The following is a 21,439-nucleotide window of genomic DNA, read 5'->3' as shown; positions in this document are numbered from 1 at the left end:
GATTTTCTTATGATGTGTTTGAGGGTTTTGACATTTACCAGTCTCAATATTAAAGTAGTGGAGCACTAAGCTTGCATAAAATTATTTTTTGAACATTATCATTTTCTTCTTGTTTTTTCTGTAGTTGAAAACAATTTTTAGTTCTAGAGTATAAAGCTTATTATAAATATATCATAGTTGCTAATAGAATCTCTTCCAGGATAGTAAAATCTGATTAATTTGGATATTGCTAATTTGTAATTGGGGTAATTTTACCTGGCTGAAGTTTATTTTTAAATTATGTATGGGGAATGGTATTGTTAAGCAATTTAAAATAGTGCATAACTCATGAACCGTATTTCTACTCAAAGGACTGTTTTTAAAGCCTTTGGCATAATACTTGCTTATGAGAGAGAATTACAAATGATTTAGCAATTTATTAAAGCAAAAATAAAAACTAGATATAAATAAATGTCCACAAGCTTTGGGGTTTTTGAGTTTTTAAGGCTGCTGAGGATGGTGTGGAAGGAAGCAGTCTTATTTGTTTTTACTTTGAATAATTATTAAAAATATTGGAATGCAACAAAACTAGTATTATACTCTGTGTCTAAGAAAAATCTAGACTGAAAATTGATGTAGAAAGTTAATTAATTTGATTGGTTTCTTTGGAGTTTAATGAGATTAAGAAAATGTTGGTTTTTCTCAATCAGTTGATTATTCACAAAAGAATAATAACTTGAGAATCTTTACAATAAAGTGGTCTTCACCTGCATGAGAGGGTAAAATGTCTTCTTTGAAATTTGGAAAACTCTTCTTTAACCCTATTTTCTGCTGAGAAATTTTGAGGAATCTCTTCAGACAGATTGGCTGCTAGATACACTTCACTCCATGGATTTTTATAAAATTTTGGGGTCTTTGATCTCAGAAGTTGAAGTTACATTTGCAATTACTGCTTTATAAATTTTTACTAAGCTTGAAAATATTCAATTGAATTTACTTTCTAAAATATCACCTTCTTACTATGTATTATTCTATAGCTTTTTATGTTTTATATTTTTAAATATTTGTAAATGCTTCAGGTTTAGAAAATTTGTTTGAAGTCATTGTGGAATAAGGCATTCCAGCCTTGATGCCTACATATGTGTGTGAGCACACACGTGTCCATGTGTGTGTTTGTGTGTATTATTTGATTTTCAAACAAGTTGACACTAATAATTTTACCTGGGACATTTCTGATTTACAACATCAAAACTTTATAATGCAAAATATATTGACTATGGTATATTTGTATCAGTGGCATGATTTTCTTTTAACCTTTTAAATATATTTTGCCCATGAAGGAACTGATAAATACTCTTTTCTCTGATTACTTTAAAGATTTTTATGACACATTTTTGTGTTTGGATCCTTAAAAGGAGTTGTAAATATAATTTTGGGTTTTTTGGTGGGACATTTGCATATGATAGATTCAATAAAAAAGGTATATGAGGCAGTGGTGGCTAACATCAATTTAATATTTGTAAAGTTTGTGTATTACTGGTCAATGCTTCAAAATAAGTGTTCTCTCTCCATATATGTATGTGTGTATGTATTTGTTACATATTCATAATGATTGTATTTCATAGGAAAAAAATAATTTGTATTTTTGCCTCCATATTGACCTGTATTTTTAAAGGATGGTACTTATGATTATCTTATGTGATTCTGTGCTGAATTTCTGGTTTACTAAAATATGTATTTTGGAGTTTTTTGAAAGTAACTTCTTACTATAAATATACCCATCTGAGGTTTTTAAACAAAAATAAAAAATTCTCTTAATGTACCAAATATTAATATAAAAAAACAACTAATGTATAAGTATCTGAAAGCCAAGTATTTCAGTTGTAAGAACAGTTTATTGTATGGATACAGGCATGAAAGTAAATATGATCTCTTTTTCAATACAGTGATTTTATTAGAAGGTAGTGACTTTTGTTCCAGTGGTGATCTTTCTTTACTAAGCTTTTATTGATGGAGATGGATAGTTTAATTTTCAAGTAGACGTAGAAGGGTGTTATGATGGTATGCTTTAGTGGTTAACATTAAAAGTAAAATTCTTTACCTTTAAATAAAGAGTTCAGGAAAATACCATTTTAACCCATTGTTACTTTTTAGAATTATTTAGAAGTTTTATGAATTTGTTTTGGGTCTTTAAACTGAAACTTAAAAATATCCACCACTTTTAAAGCATTCACAATGCTATTTTCTAAAAGTATTTTAAAACAATATAGATGAACCCTTTACTTGCTATTGCTTTCATGAAATATCTCAAGCTGCATTTGACAGCAACTTCAATTTTTGAACCTTTGTGACAAATGCTAATCTCCTCTGAGGACTGCTATTAATAGGAAGCTATTCTGTACTTTTCTGCTGCAGAAGGAAGAAAGATATTCATTTTACCAGGGCATGTTGTAAATATATGAGATTTTGTTCATCCTGGCATGGAAATAAAAATAGGGGAAGGAGAGCAACTGGAATCAAAAGCAGCTAGAAGAGCATGCACGTTTCTGCCACAGTTTATATTTGTTCTTATATTTTGCTTTCTTCTAACTGGAAAACAGAGGGATTGGCATTTTTAAAATAGGATTTTCCCATAATGGTATTCTTGTGTTGTGTCACCATAGCTTGCAAAGGAGGAAAGCAGGCTGCTGAATTTATTCACTGGTTTCTATTAGCTGTGGCCTAAGGATATGCTGAGGTTTATATCCCATTTGTAATGTCCCAGCTCAAAAGAAGAATGTTCAGAGGATGACAAGTATATTTTGAGTAGGTATGTTGTTTCTTTTTCATATCAAACCCATCTTTTTATTTCCTGCCAATATTGGTCAGAAATCAGGTTAATAGATGCAAAATATACTATAGTGCTACAGTATCCCTGTTAAGGTAGAACGATAGCTTGCAGGCTTTAAAAAAGAATAGCCTTCACTATTTTTATTAACTAAAGCTGCATTGTGTGGTATGCAAAATGCAGTCACACACACACACACACACACACACACACACTGCAGTCAGTGCTTTTCTAATGAAGTGGCACTATTATTGAGTTGGAAGGATAGAATCATTATATTGCTTTAGAGAATATGATGGAGGATTTAAAGGAGGTACCTTGCAGTCCAATTGATAGATTGGAGGCAAAGGTTTAAGGGCACTGGCAGAATTCTTTGCTTGTTCTCTGTGCCACCCATTGCTGTGTCAGTCCATTGTTGAATGGAAGTCCTAGTTGGTAGACTGTTACAGAAATGCTGTTTACTATTATTATTGTACCTTAGTGACAACATGCCAATGATATGGAAAAATGAGCTCTCCTGCATATGAAAGTTCCCAGTTCCTGTGCTTAAAAATCTAGGTCAACTCCACTTTATCCAGTATACATGTCACTGAGAGAAAATAGGATATCAAGGTAGGATTGAATTCATGAACGTATCTTGTGACAAAATGGGGAAGCCCCTAAATAGCAATGTCCCCAATCCTACAATATTAGAAAATCCTCATGCTTGCTTACATTTAAAGAAATTGGCATGCCCACATTTTACATTGTTTTGTTTTCCTTGTGTTTATTTTATGTTCACTTAAAGTGCTTAATGCTTATCTAATTACTGATGTGAAAGCACAAAGATATAGCTAAGAGATTGCATTAGGAAACTTTAATGTTTAACATGGGATTTTTAAAAATCTACTTATCTAAAACCTAATTTCTTTTGTGTAATGGCTTAAAATCTGATGATTGATGGTGGTGGTGGGTTATATATGGAATTGTCTTCTATGGTATTTTTGATGAATTTGAAACATTCAGAATTAACATATTGGTCAGAAAATGAGTCTTTCAATCAAGACTTTTATGCTGTAGTTGTATAATAATATTAATAAGTTTGATGTTGCATGTTTTCACTTCTGTCATTTGAGTTCTGAAGTTAAGTTCAAATTCTTGCAAATTATACTTTGAGCATTATCTGATGGAATGAGTTGCTAATAGATGATACAGTACGTAATTCCTTAGCATCACCTGGATGAATCAATTTTTCATTTATTATGAACATTTTTCCTACAGAGAGGATGTGTGCCTAATCATTTCTGAATGATTCACAGCTAAACAGAAATATGGGAAACTGGAACCAAAATTTTGGTCTTCAGTAGATCAGAGACCTGTCTCATTAACATATTTTTCATAGATATGTTGCTGAAGTTTATAAATAGATGCAATTAAAAGCTACCATTTTTTGAAGCATCATAAATTTTGTCTTTCTTTTATATAAGTATAGTTGCAGTTTATTTTTTGAGGGGGGTTAAATGAGCCTTTATTGGAATGTTGTAGCAGTTGTGTTTGGAGAAGGTTGCCCTACAGAATAAGGATTTTAAATTAAAGTTCCTGAATGCATCAGTAGGAAAATGAGCTGGAGAGGAACTGGGGAATGGTGGTGCCCAGTCTTCTTGTAGGTACATAGATGTGCATGTACATGGGATACCCTCACTTGGGCAGGAGTGGCCCAGCATGTGGTACACGCAGAACGGCTTCCACCTTTTCTCACAAAACCAATTTTTAAGGAGAAGGGCAAGAAATAAAAAGAAAATAAAACTAAAAGCAGACCTCATTCTTAAAAAACATAAACAAAAACAAAACATTTATGTAGGTTCTAAAGGGGAATAGTGAGAGAAAAGAAGTCTGAAAGCAGACCCTGACAGCAACCGCCAGCTTTAAGGAAAGGTTCTAATTAATCCCAAGTGGAAATCCTTAAGTCTGAGGGAAAGCAGCTCGCCACACAGCTGAATAGCACCTTCCAGCTTGGACACACCTGTGCTCACTCACTGACAGGTGCACATGCCAGGGTCTGCCATTATCCATTTAGCGGGTGTAATAAATGAGCCGGGTGTAGCCTGCCATATACCACCCGGCCCAGGTAACGGCTGAAAGGAGAAAATTAAATTTTGCTTTTGTTGAAACATTATGATTTATGTATTTGTAATATAGGCTGTGGTGGGCAATTGGGGGAAGAAAAAGATTGCTGAATATCCTTCAGAGTTACTGATGGCCCCGCCGGCCACTCAGAGAGCCCAGGGTGGCCCACTCCTCTCGGGGGCAGGAACAATAGCGAAACGCAGCTTCCCATTATCCTGCTCCTCGACAGGAGGCATCGAGGGGCTGGCCAGCCAGCTTCAGCACGGGTCCTCCTGAGCGAAAGCAGGGGCAGTGTCTGCGGCTCGGACCGCAGACCTGGCATTCTGGTCCCCGGGTGCCCTATCTGGACCCATAAAAATAATTAAGTTCTGCTGCTGGCCCGGAGACGGGCGTGAGAGCGTGTCCTGTAATCCGTGATCTTGCCGTCCTGGCTCTGAGTGCAGTGACGGAGGCTGATCCTGCGGTGGGAGGTGACAGACATACTCTCCGAGCAGCTCCCTCTCAGCTGGCCAGAGGCGGGCCTGGGGAGCAGACCACCCAGGGACCGGGGGCCTCCCTTGATGGAGAGGGCAGTGGCTGTGGGGCGGTGAGGGGCTATGAGGCGTCTCTGCTGCAGGGAGGCCAGCTTCACCAGGCAGGAACCAGGGCACCAGGAGCACAGGGGCCAGGCCCGGGCTCCACAGGCTGAGCTGAGGGTCCAGCAAAGCCTGCCACCCAGAACCACTGGGACCTTCCCTCACAACACAGAGGCCTGAGGGTCTGAGTCCAAGGACGCCGAGTGGCCACCACGGGGGTGTCCTCCTGGCACACCAATCCCTGCTCCTGCAGAAGGGCCAGGCCCTCCTCCATGGTCACACTGGAGATAGCTTTCCTCTTCCATCTGGGGGAGATGCTCAGCCACGTCACCACTGGGTATCTTCCAGGGACGGTGTCCATTCCTGCTCCCACTGCTCCCAGGACCTAGCATGACCCTGGTGAACTCATTTCACTTCCCTTGCCCCCAGGGCTTGTCTTAGTGCCCAGAAATCCCATGCACTACATCTGCCCACCTCCAAAAGGCCTCTGAGTTCCCAGTAAAGGGTGGATACAACTTGGTCCTCGCTTGGAGTTGCTGGTTCAAACCTTGCCTGAAGCAGGTTTTGTTGCCCACTTGGCTGTTTGAGTAGGGAGCTTCCCTTGCTGCTTTGTGTGTTGGGGTCCTGTCCTTGCTCCAGATGAACCCTAGCAGTGCCCTGTCTTCCCCTATTCCCCCAGAATCTCCCCTCACTGGTGCAGGCCTCACCTCTGCTCCTCAGCTCACTGGCCCCTTGCCCAAAGCCCAGATGCAGCCTGCCCAGCTCCAGCACCACCCCTGCCTCTTGGGTGTGGCTGAATCCCAGGGACATGTCTGCCTGGCCCAATCTGGGGTGGGCTGTGCTGGCCCCTGAGGCCTGGGGTGGGGAGGCGACCCCCAGGTGCCTCCAGGGGGCGAGCGGCTCTCACCCCTGTTCTGTGGAGGAATTTGAGCTGAGAGGCAAGAAGCGGAGGAGCAGCTGTCAGGGGCTGTGAGAGCTGAAATGGGAACCACCTCCCCTGCTGCGTCTCCCTGTCCCCTGTTCCCTGTCCCTGTCCTGGAGGCCTCGCGGAGCCCCTGGGGGCCACTGGGCCTCGGGCCAGCACAGGGAGAGGCTCCTGTCCTGCACTGAGACTGAGTTACCTGGGGCAGGGTTCTCCGTCCCACACGTTCTCTGCTGTGGCCGCCCCTCCTTGCCACGGTTCCTGGGGCGCTGGGCGTCTGGCTGGCGGCCCTGCTGGGCTGTACCTGGCCAGGCATCAGTGCACACGCAGGGGATGTGGGGAGCACCCCTTTATCAGGAGCGGCCATCCCTGCAGGGCCACACCTGGGTCTGCGCCCTGGAGAGGGCCAAGGGCTCCTGTTGGGAGCCACCGCCTCGGGACACTGGACTTGGGAGGTGCAGCTGGAGCCTCCATACCCAGGGCAATGACCGTGGACTGGGCTTCCCTGGACCCAACTCAAAGGGACCTGTGTTCCCTGGGAGCAGGACCCTGCCAGCCTCTGGTACTTGTCCTTGGAACTTCCAGAGGGACCAAGGGAGCCAGGATGCCTCTTCCCCACAGAGGCCCCCAGCCTCTGGACAGCCAGCACTGGCTCTCCGCTGGCCACCCCATACCCGCCTCAGCTGGCCTGGCCTGCTGGGGTCCTCATCCCAGGGAGACTCCTACCTTAAAGTACAGCCCTAAAGGCCACTGCCCACTGAGGCTGAGCACCCCCACCTAGAACCAGCCCTCCACCCTCCCCTGTGTGTGAGGGAGGCTGGGCCCAGGAGAGCGAGCGTTCCCACTGCCTGCGGAGTAAGCGCCTGAGTCCTGGGACAGCCCCTGGCCCTGAGAGTCACCCCCAGCCTCCTCCTGGAACCTCAGCGCCTCCATCTTGTCAGCCTGTTATCTCTGTGTCTCCTCTGGGCAGATGAAACAGGACGGCAGAAACCACAGGCTGCGCCACCACCTGAGTGGCACCCAAAGCTTAGAGGCCCAGGCTCTGTCGCTGCCCAGCTCTGAGCGCCTCCCCACACCTCCGCCCTCGCTCAGGACGGGTCTGCTCAGTCACCTCAGCAACACCCCACCCCGGGCAGGGAGGTCAGAGCAAGGTCACACGGTTGGTTTCTCCTGAGCTGTCCTTGCAGGTACCCTGATCTGTGTGTCAGCCCTGGAGGCCCCTTTTGACTTATGGACTCTCAATGCCCCGTCTGCAAGCGGTCCCCTGTGTGCTGGGCTTGGGCTTCAGCATGGATCTGGAGGAGCACAGCACGGGGAGTCCCAGGAGAGGGCCACGGAGCCGGGGGGTGACTGTCGGTCCCTCCCTGCCAGCAGTTACATCACTACCTGGTTCCAGCTGCTGTGAGCACTGCATGTTGCACTGTCCTCCCCAGCCCTGGCCACCACAGCCAGAGCAAGCCTTGCTGCAGGAAACAGTCCCTGCAGGCCCGGGGCACCCTTAGCTTGAAATTCTGGAACTGCTCTTGGGAGTCTTTCTTCCACCTCTTGTGACCAGGATCTTGCTCAGTTGGCTGCACCACCAGCTCAATGTCTCCACAGGACAGTGCACATGGGCTGTGAGAGGCCCACCTCCTGCCTCAGGGCCTTTGCACAGTTGCTCTTCCTGCACTCTGCTGCCTGGACCCCTCATCCATGCCTGCTCTGTGGAAGGGGCCTCCCAGGCCCCTCCATGCCGCTCCCATCCCAGCTGCAGTGTCAGACCTGCTAGTTCTGTATTTTGGGGGCAAACACTTGTCACCATTGTTCTAGGTCTCCAACCAATGTCCCCAGGGCTTGGAGAGCAAGTATCAAGACCACACAGAAATCTCATCCACATGGCAGGTGGGCACGGACTCCTGTATCCCCGTGAAGGCCCTCTGCTAGCCAAGAGCCAACAGGCCAGCCCGGCTGTGCCTGACCACTGGCTGCTGTGTTCTGGTGAGGCTACCCATGTCCCCGTCTGTGTGAGAGCCTGCAGGGAGCTGGCATGTCCCCTGGAGTCATTAAGGGGCCCCACAGTATGACCAGCCCCATAGGTGGACCGTGCTCTAGGACCAGGTGGGGGGCACTGGGTTCTTGTCCATGGCCCAGGGCAGGGGGCCCCATAGGAGGCCCAGTGTGCCTTCCTCCAGAACCCCGTGAAGCCCCTCCCTGGGTCTATCTGTCCATTGCTGCTGGCGCGGCCTGTGGTTTCTGCGGTCCTGTTTCATCTGCCCAGAGGAGACACATAAATAACAGACGTGATAAGATGGAGGCGTTGAGGTTCCAGGCGGAGGCTGGGGGACGCGTTCTCAGCTGCAGGGGGCTCGGGGTGGGGGCGGCGGACATGTCTGGGAGGCTGACGAAGGGAGCCCAGGAGCAGACAGATGGAGCTCTGAGGTGCTGAGATTGGCAGGGAGCACAGTCGCCGCCATCACTGGGCTCCTCCTGCGTTTCAAGGTCACCGCAGAGGAGAGGCTCTGGAGCCAGGATGACCACAGGGACTCCCCCAGGGTCTCAGAGCAGCTGCAGGTGGGGACAGGGAGCTGTAGTGACCCAGGGGGCAGCCACTGGCCCAGGACAGGAGGGTGGGGACCCAGGGCGTTCTCAGGGGAACGCCACAGCCAGTCCTCATGACTGAGGTCCCACGGGTGACGCTTGTGAAGGAGCTGCTAGGAGCCAGGGAGAGCCGTGCTCAGTCCAGGCTCAGACACCATGCCCGGTCAGGCAGCTGGCACCAAGCGTGGGACAGGGCAGGGGTGGCCTTGTCCTGTGGGACAGGAGTCGCTGGGGAGGAGTCCCATGTCCCCAGCCCGTTTTCCTGCAGGGTGCTCCTGTGTGTGGCGTCACAGCCGCTGTCACCACCCGCCTCCTCCCCCAGCACTCAGCCAGGGACTGCTGTGGCTCAGACAGAGCCCCCTCCCCAGCTGGTCTGGCCCAGCTGACCCAGCTGGCCACAGCCTTCTCCTCCTGCCCAGGGGGCAAGTGCCTGGTGGCTGACCAGCCGTGTCCAGCCGACAGGGGGCAGTGCTAAGCGCCTGGCCCAAGGAAGGGTCTCCCCAGGCGTGCCTCTTCCTCACCCCCACGTGCCTTGGGAGGAGGCCCTGAGAAGACCCAGCTGGCTGGGGTGCTCCATGCACCGGGCTCTGCGGGTAGCTCTGGGCCTCTCCTCTGAGGGCCAGCCACAGCCAGCATGGCTATGCTGCCCGCAGCCCTCCCCAGGGCCACTGTCACAGCATGCTGGGGCCGGGACTCAGGGCTCCTCCATCTCCTGGGCCCCACTTCCCCAGCGGGCAGAGGGGACCTGGGGTCACACAGGGCACATGAACGTTTTCATGTCCTGCCATCTTGCCATTATAGGATGTGGGCCGTGGACCTGGGTGCCCCAGGGCGCCAAGCCTGGCCTGGAAGGGGCAGTGAGTGTGCCCCCAGCCCCAAGCACAGCTCACACAGTTCTGCTCTGGGCCACCCAGGCTGGTGTCCAGGGTGTGCTGGGACACTCTGTGGGGGATGGGGCTCAGGCAATCATTCCCAGAGGTTCAGCAGCCTGACACACAGGGACCAAGCACCACCACAGGCACGCACTGTCCCTCTTCTACACTCCTTGAAGGCAGGGTCAGCACCTGCTACTCATGCCTTTCCCTGAAGTGGAGGAGGGGGGCGTGTGATGGACACCAGAGAAGATGGGTGGTGGTGGGGGGAAGGATGGGTGGGTGGGTAGATGGATGAATGAATGGGTGGGTGGGTGGATAGATGGAAGGGTGGGTGGGTGGATGGTGGGTGGGTAGAAGATAGATGGAAGGGTGGGTGGGTGGATGGATGAGTGGGTGGGTAGGTGGATAGATGGAAGGGTGGGTGGGTGGATGGTGGGTGGGTAGAAGACAGATGGAAGGGGGGTGAGTGGATGGATGAGTGGGTGGGTAGGTGGATGAATGAGTGGGTTGGGTGGGTGGATGGATGGATGGATAGAAGAGTGGGTAGGTGGATGAATAAGTGGGTTTATGGTTGGGTGGACCAGTGAATAGGTGGATGGTTGAGTGGGTGGGTGGAAGGATGGATGGATGATGGATGAGTGGGTGAGTGGATGAGTGGGTGGGTGGGTAGGTAGATGGATGAGTGGGTGGGTGGATGGTGGATGGATGGGTAGATGAGTGGATGGATAGATGGATGGTTGGTTGGTTGACAGGTGGGTGGATGGATGAGTGGGTGGGTGGATGAGTGGATGGATGGATGGATGGGTGGATAGTGACTGGGTGGATAGAACAGGTCGAGGAGTATGGCTGGGTGGGTGGACTGCTGGCCAGTGGGTGGATATGTTCATGAACTTGAGCAGCTGGATGTGGCTGAACCCAAACACAATGTCTTTGAGCTGTCTGTCACTTGTAGCTTTTCAGAGGTGCTTAGCTCGGCCAAGCAACCCTATTCATTTCTTCCTCATGCTCTTTGGCTTTCAGAGAAAGCCCCCTCCATTCCTTCCTTAAATTGCCCAGTGTCCTTGCATCCTCTTCATTCTCAGCTGAGGACCCACTTTTTCAATCAGTGAGAACAACAATGACCTACAAGAGGACATCTCCTTGTCACATTGCCAGCTCTATCTCCAACTGCACAGCTACTCCCGCCCAGACATGGGTGGACTCTGTGCATTTCTGGAAAGGGCCAGCACCACCTGTGGCCACCAGAATCCAGGCTTCTCACATCCATAGGTCAATTGGTTGATGGAAAATCGATTCACGTGTAAGTTGGTGGAAGCAGTAGATACAGAGATGGATGGAGATTTGGTGGATAGATAGACAGGCCCATGATAGAGCTGATGGACTAGTGATGGGTGGATGGACCAGATCTGTGGTTGGATAGAAGAGTGGGTAAGAGAGGAATGGAAGAGTGAGCACTTGGCAGAGAAGGAGAGGGAGGACGCTGAGCCAATGGGCACGGAGATGGACGAACCGCACGGAGCACCCCTCCTGGAGCCGCTCGTTCCTGCTCGCCAGGCCTATGGCTTGGGCCCACCATGTGTCATGCCCATGCCAGCCTTCTGAATACCCCTTCTGACTACCCCTCTCTCTGGCAGCTTGGACCAGGTGGAGCCCCCAAGAGGGTGTTCAGGTCACTACTCCTCATGTGCTTCAGGCCGAGGCTGAGTGCATGCTGGGGAAAGAGGCCCAAGTATTTGTGTGCACCTGTGCACAGCCCCGCACGTCTGTCTGTGCAGACACGTGTCCAGCTGTGTGGGTCTGAGTGCACATCCATGCACATGCGCTCACACATCTGGACACATGCGCATGGCACGTGTGCATGCGTGTCTGCATCGTCGTCTCCCCCCCCCCAACAGCCTCACTGCTCCTTCCGCACAGCCCCAGAGCTTTGCACAATTGAGGGACACTGTGTGACAGTCAAAAGTCAGTGTCTTGACAGTGGCCACAAGGCACAGCACAACTGGCCACCAGAGTGATGTGGCCCTCTGATGGTCCTGGCCTCTGGATGTATTTTCTTCTTCCCCTCTTGATTGTTTTGGAGAGACTGGGCCGGAACCCTCTCAGCTGGTCAGGGAACCAAGCCCCGACACAGGGTGGACAGCACCAGAGCTTCTCCAGGGCTGCCCAGGGCCTGGGCCACCTCCCACCTGCCTTTCTGGAGCCAGGGGCCCGCTGTAAGAGGGAGGCCTGAGGAAGGCAGCAGAGTGGCAGGGTGCTCCCACCCAGGCCTTGGGACACATCTCGGATGGTGGCTCGCGCCTTCCCACTACCAGCCTCCTGGTGGGTGTGGCCACAGGTGGGTACAGGGAGGGGCCCAGTAGGCTCTGGGATAGATGGTGGCTCCCCCAGGAGGACAGTGAGGGTGGGGACAGCCAGACTTACCCATGGTGGCCTTGGAGTGAGGGCCCCCACCGCAGGCGCACTCTATCTGCTTTCGGCTCTGTGGGGTCTGCACCCCAGCGGTCTGCCCCTTGGCTTCCCTGGGGAAGTCCCTGAGGACCCAGGTGGTCTGGGGGGAGAACTGCAGCCCCCGTCGACAGGGAGCATCGCTTGGCTGCTCTTACAGTGAAAGGTCCCCCAGGAACAGAGACCATCACCCAGGAGAGGTGGGGACAACCCCTCTGAGCCCCAAGAGCTAGGTTTTGGCACTGATCTGACAGCCATTCCTGTGAGGGTCAAGGGTGATCCCATGGCAGCCAGCAATTATGTGGCCTCAGAGTGGCTCATTTGGGGCTGGGCTGTCACCACACAGCGGTGGGACGACGGGCACTGTGACACCCCCAGTCCCAGCACCTGTGCCGCCGCGGCCGTCCAGGCCACTGTGCTTCCCAGCTCCAGAGGCACCTGCCTCAGGGACCCCAGCTCTGCCCTCGCCTAGGACTGGCCAGAACCTGAGGCCCCCAAGGGGCGGGGGGGGGCTCCCTCCTCAAACAGCACCACACTCCCACTCTTGGGGTGCAGCTGAGCCCTGCGAGAGCCGTGGGGGGTGCGGAGGGGGGTCTGCCCCAGCACCTCACCTGAGCCAGTCCTGGTGAGGCTGAGCTCTGGAGCCTGCAGACACTTAGCCTGCCCCCCCCCACCCTCCCGTCTCCCTGCAGGTCCAGCCCTGTGTGGGCAGGGACTGTCAGGGAGCGCTCTCTGGAGCTGCCACCCTCCTGCCACCCTCCAGCCACTCTGGGGTGACAGCCCTGGCTGTTAGGTGCCAGGGCCAGAGGATAGCTGTGAGTTTCCAGGGTGAGCTGGGATCCCGAGCAGGGGACGTCAAGCCCAGCACCTTCAGCAGGGGCAGGAACAGCTCTGGAGGGGCGCGTGGGGGACAGGCACTGGGGAAGCAACAGAGGGGCTGTGGCTGTGGGGACTTTGACCCTGCAGGCCCTGAGCAGGAGCCAGGGGGGCTCTCAGGGGGCCTGAGTGCATGGCTGTCCCACCCAGGAAGATGGGTGCACGTCACTGGCATCTCCAGCTATCACAGCAAGTAGGAACAGATGTGTGGTGGATGTGCCGTGTGAGGGCAGGAGAGGGGACCCTGGCCCCATGCCTGGGCTGGCCCTGCCTCTCAGAGCAGCTGGCTGCTCTGTGCAGGGTCCCCTGACACCCTCTGGAACTCCCTCCCCACTGCCTGCTCGGACGGTTCCTCAGGACAGTGACTAACCCCTGCAGGCCTTGGCCACCCTCACGAGGACTCCTGCACTTGTCATGAGTTAGTCAATGCCTGTCAGCTCCAGGGGCAGTGTAGTCTGGGGTCTCCCAGCACAGGTCGATCCCTGGGAGGGAGGGAGGGAGGGAGGGCAGAGCTCCACCCATCCCCCCACCTGGGAGGGGGTGCTCCAGACATAAGGGACTCCTCCTCTCACCCACATGGAGAGCCCACTGCTCAAACTAAGCCAAAGACTTTCTCCAGGACACGACTCGTCAGTGCCTTTGGTGGTGGGCATTGGGACCCTCTGCTCTGGCCCTCTGGGAAGCTTTCAGACCACCCCCCAACACCTGCCCCCAACCAAGGGCTTGTGTGTGAGAGGGCTGGACGGGGCAGCTGTGCGTCCCAGTCTGTTGGGCCCCGAGGGTCATGGGCCCAGTCCTCTAGGCTTGGAGTCCAAAGCCCAACCTGGGAACAGGCCACGCTGGGCAGCCTTGGGTAGGAGGGCCATGTGTTCGGGGGCCATAGAGGAACACTGATTCATGTCCAGATCCCTCACGCCCCAAGGAGGGCTCCCAGGTGTGGCCGTCCAGCAGGGCTGGGCTGTCCAGCAGGGCTGGGCCCTGGGCTTCATGTGCTGGGTCCTGTCCTTGGAGGGGAGTTACTCTTGAGGGACCGTGAGCTGTAGGATAGGGTCTCCCTGGTGCCTTGGGCAAAGCCACAAAGCCAGATCTTTGAAGTGTCCTTGGGGCCTGGACCCTCCATGGCGAATGAGTGTCGGGGACGATGGAAGCAGGGGGCCTGGCCAAGCAGGAGGTGGCAGGGACCCCGGGCTGGTGAAGAGCTTCAGGGCCTTGAGTACCACAGGAGCTGGCAGGTGGCTGGGTCCCCAGCCCCATGAAGGCCAGGGGACGAGGGCCCCACCACCTCTGACCCCTCCGACCTTCCTGACAGGGCTGGGGCAGTGCCTGGCGCCACCTCCTGGGCTTCAACCCCCAGTGCCCTCTCCTGTGAACCGGCCTGGGGAGCAGGGCCACTGGGCACCCCAGCTCAGCCCAGGCGCAGCTCCAGCAGGCACAGTGGTTCCAGAGGCGTCCCTGCCCCCTGGGAGCCAGTGCTGGGACAGCTGCGGGCGGCCTCTGCGAGCAGCAGCGAAGGCTATTTAAATGCTCCATTGGAGAGGGATCAAAGTTTATGCAAGGTCACCGAGGGGGTGATAATTATAATCACAGGTTTGGGCTCCACAATGACAGCCATTTGTTATTTCCACTCGGGCAGCTCCCGCAGCAGTGCTGGTGACAGGCGTGGGGTGATTTAGTGGCCCGAGCCGTGCCCCTCCATCCCACAGCAGCCCTGCAGCCCCCACTGCTGGGGCCGCAGAGGGGCTCCACCCCCACGGGACTGGGCCTGGCGTATTATGGGATGGGCGAGGGAGTGGTTGGTGATGCCTGAGAGAGAACAGGGAGGGGGTGCCTTGGTCCCCACTGGAAGAGGAGTAGCTGCATGTCCCGTCTACAGGCTGGGTAGGAGCTGCTGCCCCGTGCCTCGGTTTCTCCATCTGTGGAGGGGACGCTCCCAGAGGCTCCTCACTGGCCAGGGAGGGGCTCTGTTCACGCCAGTGTCTGCGGCTGCAGCTCTGGTGTCCAGGTTTCCCTGGAGCTAGGTCCACTCCTGGTGGAAGTTGGTCCTGGGTCCAGCCCAGCCCTTCGTGGGTGTCCCTCAGCTCCCCCTCTAACGGGGGCCATGGCTCCAAGGGCTTCAGGAGGGAGAGCCAGGACCCCACCCCTTCCTGTGCTCTCAGGTGGCTCCCTGCAGTGGGGTCCCCAAATCCCAGGCCACCTGTGCCAGTCATGAGTCTCGCAGGACGGAGACCTGTGCAGACATGCCAGGGCCTTCCCGGACGCTTGCTGGCCAGGGCCAACCCACTCCTCTGGACTGATGAGGACCTCATCGGGAGGTCAGGCTGGGGGGCAGGCCGTGTCCTCCACTAACTGTGGCCCAGGCTGAATGAGAAGGTTGTCTTTGCCCTTGTAGACCCTAGCAAGGACCCACAGCCTTGGCCAGCACAGCGAGGCCAGGGACCAGGGAAGGGGTGCCCAGCCTGCCGGCCGCCTCCCGCCTGTTGCCGGCCTGTGGTCCATGCAGTTTTGTTTGTTTTTGCAATCAGAGGTGAGAGCGCTTTAATACATATTAAATGGTGATAAATGGGGGTCCGGGCGGCCAGCCTGATGCGGCATTTGTCTTTGAGGGAGCGGAGATTGATAACTCACGGGCGGCAAAAAACATGGAGGCAGAGCCCAAGTGGAAGCCTACCGTCCTGGAGCATTTCTGTCTGGGCCGTACCTGGGACTGCAGACCCAGCGTCTGGGTGCCACGGTAGCCAGCGAACCCTCCCTGTCCTGCCCTGAGGCTGACCACCTGTGGGCCCAGGTGGGTCTGCAACAGCAGCTGTGGCCCTCGTGCAGGAGCCAGGTGCTCCCAGTGCCCAGCTTGAGTCCCATAGCCCATCCACTGGGACCTCCCCTGCCCACCTGACTCTCCCCCAGTGGCCAACAACAGGCCTGTCTGCTCCCAAGTGGTCCCTCTAAGGCTCACCAACTCCCCAACAGGAGCAGAGGGACACCTGTCAATCCTCCTCTGAGGTGTCCCTCTAAGGGACCTGGAGTCCCAGGGTGACCACAGTCCCCAGACCAGCCAGGGGCTTCCCACCATGCTCTTCCTCCATCTGACCAGAGGACAGACCCTTCACCCTCCAGCCCCTCCCAGAAGCCCCCCTGGAGGCCCTGGTGGCAGTGGACACCCCTCAGGGCTCCAGCTATCCCGGTGGCCAGGCCCAAGGAGCTCTGCAGGAGGTGTTGGGCTCCCAGGGCCAGTTCTGGACTACCTCTAGCACCCAGCCCTGGCCACCTGGGAGTGGCTCAGCCCCCCGTCAGACTGAGTGGGACTGCCGGTCAAGAGCACCCAGCCAAACCAGACTGCCCAGTTGTGCCCACTCCCGATGTGAGCCAATCAGGACCCACTTTGGTGCAGATGGGTGGGCAAGAACATCCTCAGGTGAGAGGAGAGGGGGCCTCTGAAGGGTCTGTCTTGACCTCTACCCAGCCGCTGCCCTCTGTCTCAGAAGGGACCCCCACCCCAAGGGCGAGGAGGGGGTAGTGGCCAGGCTACACTGTGGGAACTGTGGAGAGGACCAGACCTACGCAGGGCACCACGGCCTGAAGTCTAGCTCAAACCGGAGCTCTAGACCTGCCTGGGTGGACTCTGGGTGGGCACTGGATGGGTGCTAGGGGACACAGGATGGATACTGGGGGACACTGGAGTGGTCAATGGGGACACTAGAGGACACTGGGTGGGCACTGGGGTGGACACTGGGTGGGCACTGAGGGGCAGTAGGACCAAAGCCGCCTGCCTGCCTCTGCCTGGCACCCCACACCCCAAGGATCAAAACAGGCTGCAGTGAGGACTTCCCTGTTCCTAAGACGTGGTTCCAGAGGGGACAGACTTTCCCATGTGACACAAACACAGACAACCTAGGAGACTGACAAATGTGACTACATAAACTCTGGCATTTCAAATGACAAGACTCTCCCCCAAACAGACAAAAGGTGGCAGAGAGAGATGAAAGGCTAAAATTGGTTTAAAAAGAAAACTCATAAAGAAAAAGATCCAAAGCTCCCCTGAAGAAGGAAGGAAAAGCCCGAAAGAGCCAGGCCAGTCTGCGGCTGGGAGGCCCAGGCAGCCCTGCTCCTCCTCCTGGCAGCGGCGGTTGCGCCAGGCTGCCAGCCTCTGTCCTGGCCCGCCTTTGGCAACCTCGCGTCTACCTCCCAGGAGTGTGGCCGACTGGCAACTGGGTGGCTCTGCTGCACACTCCTGCCCGCCTGCGGCAGGCCTGGACCCTGGAGCCCACGCTCGCCTTCTTGGGCCTTTCCTGGGGACTCCCGCTGGACTTCCTTCTGAACTTGGGTCTAGCCCTGAACCTCCTGGGCTTTCCCCTTGGGGGTGTGACGCCAGCCTAGCAGTGCCTTCGCTGTCCCCGGGCTGAGCTCTGTCCTGAGCATCTGGCGGTCCTGTTCCTGCCTCTGGGTGTGGGTTCTGCCGCTCCTCTTGCCCCAGCGCGGGCTGCTGCCTCCAGGGATGTGGGTGGCTCTCCCGTGGAGTCATTCCTCTGCTTCTCCCCACTGATGCCCAGTTGGCAGAATAGAGCCCAGGCACTGCCCAGGCCACCTGCTCTGCGCTTCTCCCTGTGGCCTGCAGGCGGCGCCTTCTCACTGCACCCCCACACCTCTGGTGTCTTCCTGTCCTCTGGACCTCCCCCCTTGTGACCTCACCTAACCCGGGTCACCCCTGGAGGTCCTTTTCCAGCTGCCTCATGATGGGGGTGGGGCACATGTACCTGAAGGGGACGCAGCTCATTTCTGGGTGTCCAGCAGTCCTCATCCTGGGCCTGGGCTGCAGCTGCTTCGCCCAGGTCTCTGGAGAGGCCTGTTGTGCAGGGCAGAGGCAGACTCATCGGAGGACCTCTGCCCACCCAGCTCTGCCCACTGTGGGCACTCCCAGGCCGGCTGGTGGTGTGGGGCTGGTGGACGGGCATGGGCACAGGCCCGGGCACGGGCCCAGCCTGGTGAAATGTGCTATATAAATGGAAATCTCCAGGCCCTTGCTCACTCACTCAGCGAGCTCCCGCGCAGGGCTGTCAGTCCAATTTTTCACACTTTGTGTCTCTGTTCGCTGTCTGGGGCAACCTGCTTCCCTGGGCCTGGTGGGTTGGCAGCTGGAGAAGCCAGCTTTGCACATGGACAGGACCGCCTGGCAGGCCCATCCATGCACGAGGCTAGCTGCCCTACCTGCCTCACCTGGGAAGGGGAGGGGACCAGAGGAGTCCAGCCTCCTGGTGCTAGGCGCCAAGCAGAGCAGGGTGGTCTTCTCTGGGCAGGTGAGGGGTGCCCTGCTTAGAATCCTCCTTTCCCTCTCCACATCTCGGGGAGCACTGGGCCTCAGGACTCAGCCCTCCCTTGCTTGGGACTGAGGCAGAAGCCCCCTGGGAGCACCCTGGTGGCTCTCAGCAGGACTCCTGCTCCAGGGCAGCAGCCTTGCCTCCCTTGCTCAGCAGCAGGACAATGGCTGGCCTCACTGATGAGTTGAGGCTGCAGAGGAGGGGACAGCAGGTAGGTGTGGCCATGCTAGGAGTCTGGGCCCCTGCCACAGTCCCACACACCAGGACCTGAGCTCCCTGGCCTGCAGGCCAGTCCCTCTCCAGTCTCCACTAGCTTCTGCCCATCCTCCTGAGGTGCTTACTGCCTACACCTGCTGGGCTGGGCTCCAGGAGGGAAGCCCTGACTTCACACAGGACCTCGAGCATGCTGGGCAGGTGCGCACTGCTGAGCACACCTCTCGCTCCCTGAGCAGGCATTTCTACCAGAGTCACCAGAGCCCAAGAAAGATGCCGGACGCTACTTGTCTTAGAAAGATGAAAACTAAGCCACAATTAGGCACCACTGCACACCCATTTGAATGGCTGAAACTTACATGGACCATAACCCAGCCATTTCACTTACCCGGAGGAAAGGAACACACGTGTCCATCAAATGTCCAGCTTTACCAAGCTCAGTGCAGCTTTATCTGCCACAGTCCAACCTGGAAACCCCAGAAAGCCCCTCAGCAGGTGAAGGGGTAACAAGGTGGAATACTGCTCAGCCCTGAGAACAAACTATGGCCACATGTCACATAGGTGCTGTCCAAGTGCTGGCCAGAGAGGAAGAAGCACATACAATATGGGGGACCGGGGGACTGAGGCTGTAGGCTGGTGGGGTGGACTCCAGGATGTCCATGATCAGACATCTGCATGCAGTGGCACTTGGGCGGGGTTGGGGGGACAGGGCCAGGGAGGGGACAGAACAGGGAGTGGAGGGAAGGAGGGAGGTGGGGAGGGTGGCCTGCAAGCTTGGCTGTGGCCCTGCGAGCTCCACATCAGTGAGGCCTGCCGGCCGGGATCCTCCCTCCAGGACAGAGGTGTGTCCCTACTGGGAATGTCTGCAGGACACAGCCCAGTTCTGGGGCAATAACACACCACCATAGGTCTCATCCATCTTTGAGCCTGAATTACAGGTATTGGCTCCGGGTCACTTGCTTTCTCCAAAGGCTACAAAAACCTAATTGCTTTGGAAGGAAAATATGCCCTAAATAAAGCAGTTAATTGCAAGCAGGATGTTCCTCTAGTGGGCAGCCGTACGGCTTCGAGGTGACCACATGTGTGAAACCATCAGTGGAGCCATGCCCAGCCAAGAGGACCAGGCAGGTGCTGCAGGAAGGGGCGCCAGGTCAGCAGGGTCAGCTGGCATGGACCATAGCCACCGAAGTGCTCAGGTGATGGTAAGGTCAAGTCTCACCAGAGGACCCGCTGGCCTGACGGCTAATTGGAAGAACAAAGTCAATACGTGTGGCTGTGGAGGGACACAATCTTCATTTGATCTCTCTCCTGGGCAGAGTAATTAAGTGTTTTCAATTAATGGCCCTGGTTAAAGGGGACATGTGTTAGTCACTTTCAGGTGATGTCAGGCTGCGGGGCCAATGGGAGATGGAAATCCTGTCCTTCCAGACTCCCCTCCAGCAAGAGTGGACTTGGCCATGCACCAGGCAGTGGCCCCGGGGCAGGCCTTTGGCTCACTGGCTGCCTGCTTCTTCATGCCACCCAGGTGTTCTCCATGTAGATTGCCCCAAACCTCAGGGCGTCCCACAAGCCTGCAGAACGGGTCAGTCCACCTGGAGCCTAAGAGGGCCTGTGCTTGCAGCCGGGGGTCCACCCTGGGGTCTGGTCCTCCTGGGCAGCTCTAGGAGCCCCTGGGTAGGAAGTGCTCCTCTCACCCACATAACGCCCACCCAGGGCAGCGAGGTCCACCCATGAGAGCTGGGACTTCTGAGAAGGCTGTCACTCCCTGCCCTGGCACTGGGCTATGGCTGAGGGTTAGATACCTTTGCTCGGATCAGGCCTGGGCTGCCCTGGACTGACCTGGTCCTGAGAGGAGCTGGGAGCTGGGCACAGGCTGCTGGTTAAGCTAGGCGAGGCGCCACCTGCTGGCCGGTTCATGCCGTAGCTCAGTGGCCCTGGAGAGCAGATCTGAGAAGCCAGCTGGGGGCCCTGGCCTGCTGCATACAGCCTACCTGGATGATCTACTCCCCAGCTTCTCATGGTGGCAACATCACCCTCAGCATCTCTAAACACATCATTTTGAACCCGAAGTCACAACCTCCAGTCTAACTCCTACACCAGGCTGCCCATGGGCACTTCTGCTAACTCAGAGACTTCTGTTAAGGTCTGTAATTGTTAAGGTCTGTAAATAAGTAAAAAATAACACCTGGTATTTTGCCAGGGAAATGTTAAGAGTTCGTAAACAAGTCTGGATGGTGCCTGGCAAAATGTCAGAGGGAGTGGTTTGAAAAGTAACAAAAGCGAGCCATTAAGTTTGGAGATGCCTTATTGGTTGATTGATGTATCTAGTTTATGCTAATTAAGATAAGCTGTGCAAAATGTATAAATAGCTCTGTTGCCCTACAATAAACGGCTCCCAATCCTGCTGTATCAACGAACACAACTTATTCGTCAGCCCCCCGGTTATTCTGCTGCAGCTGGACTGCGGCAACTTCAAGGCCACCTTAGAGGAGACCAGAACATGGAGAAGGGTTGGAGAAATGGGCGCTGCTTGAGCCACATCTCAGGGAAGCAGCCCACCAGAGCTCCAAGTGAAGCTATGGGAAGCTTACGCCTGCCCCACCTCACCTTCCTGCTTCTCTTTGGTGGTCCGAGCTGGATGGGAGTTGATGGTGATGATGTGAGGTCATGGTGGTGGTGATGTTGGTCATGGAATGATGTGGGTGCTGATGGTGATGATGCTGATGGTGGTGGTC

The 21,439-nt window shown here is 54.4% G+C and overlaps 1 pseudogene; it reads left to right on the top strand.

The window, feature by feature from the left end:
- LOC144257148 (cilium assembly protein DZIP1-like) overlaps positions 1–21,238 on the top strand; it is a 38,000-nt pseudogene extending 16,762 nt beyond the window's left edge.
- Positions 21,239–21,439: the final 201 nt, after the last annotated feature.

Source organism: Urocitellus parryii, chromosome 10, assembly GCF_045843805.1.
Source record: "Urocitellus parryii isolate mUroPar1 chromosome 10, mUroPar1.hap1, whole genome shotgun sequence".
Lineage (NCBI taxonomy): Eukaryota > Metazoa > Chordata > Mammalia > Rodentia > Sciuridae > Urocitellus > Urocitellus parryii.
Note: the sequence above shows the minus strand (reverse complement) of the source record. Positions and strands in the feature narration are given on the sequence as shown.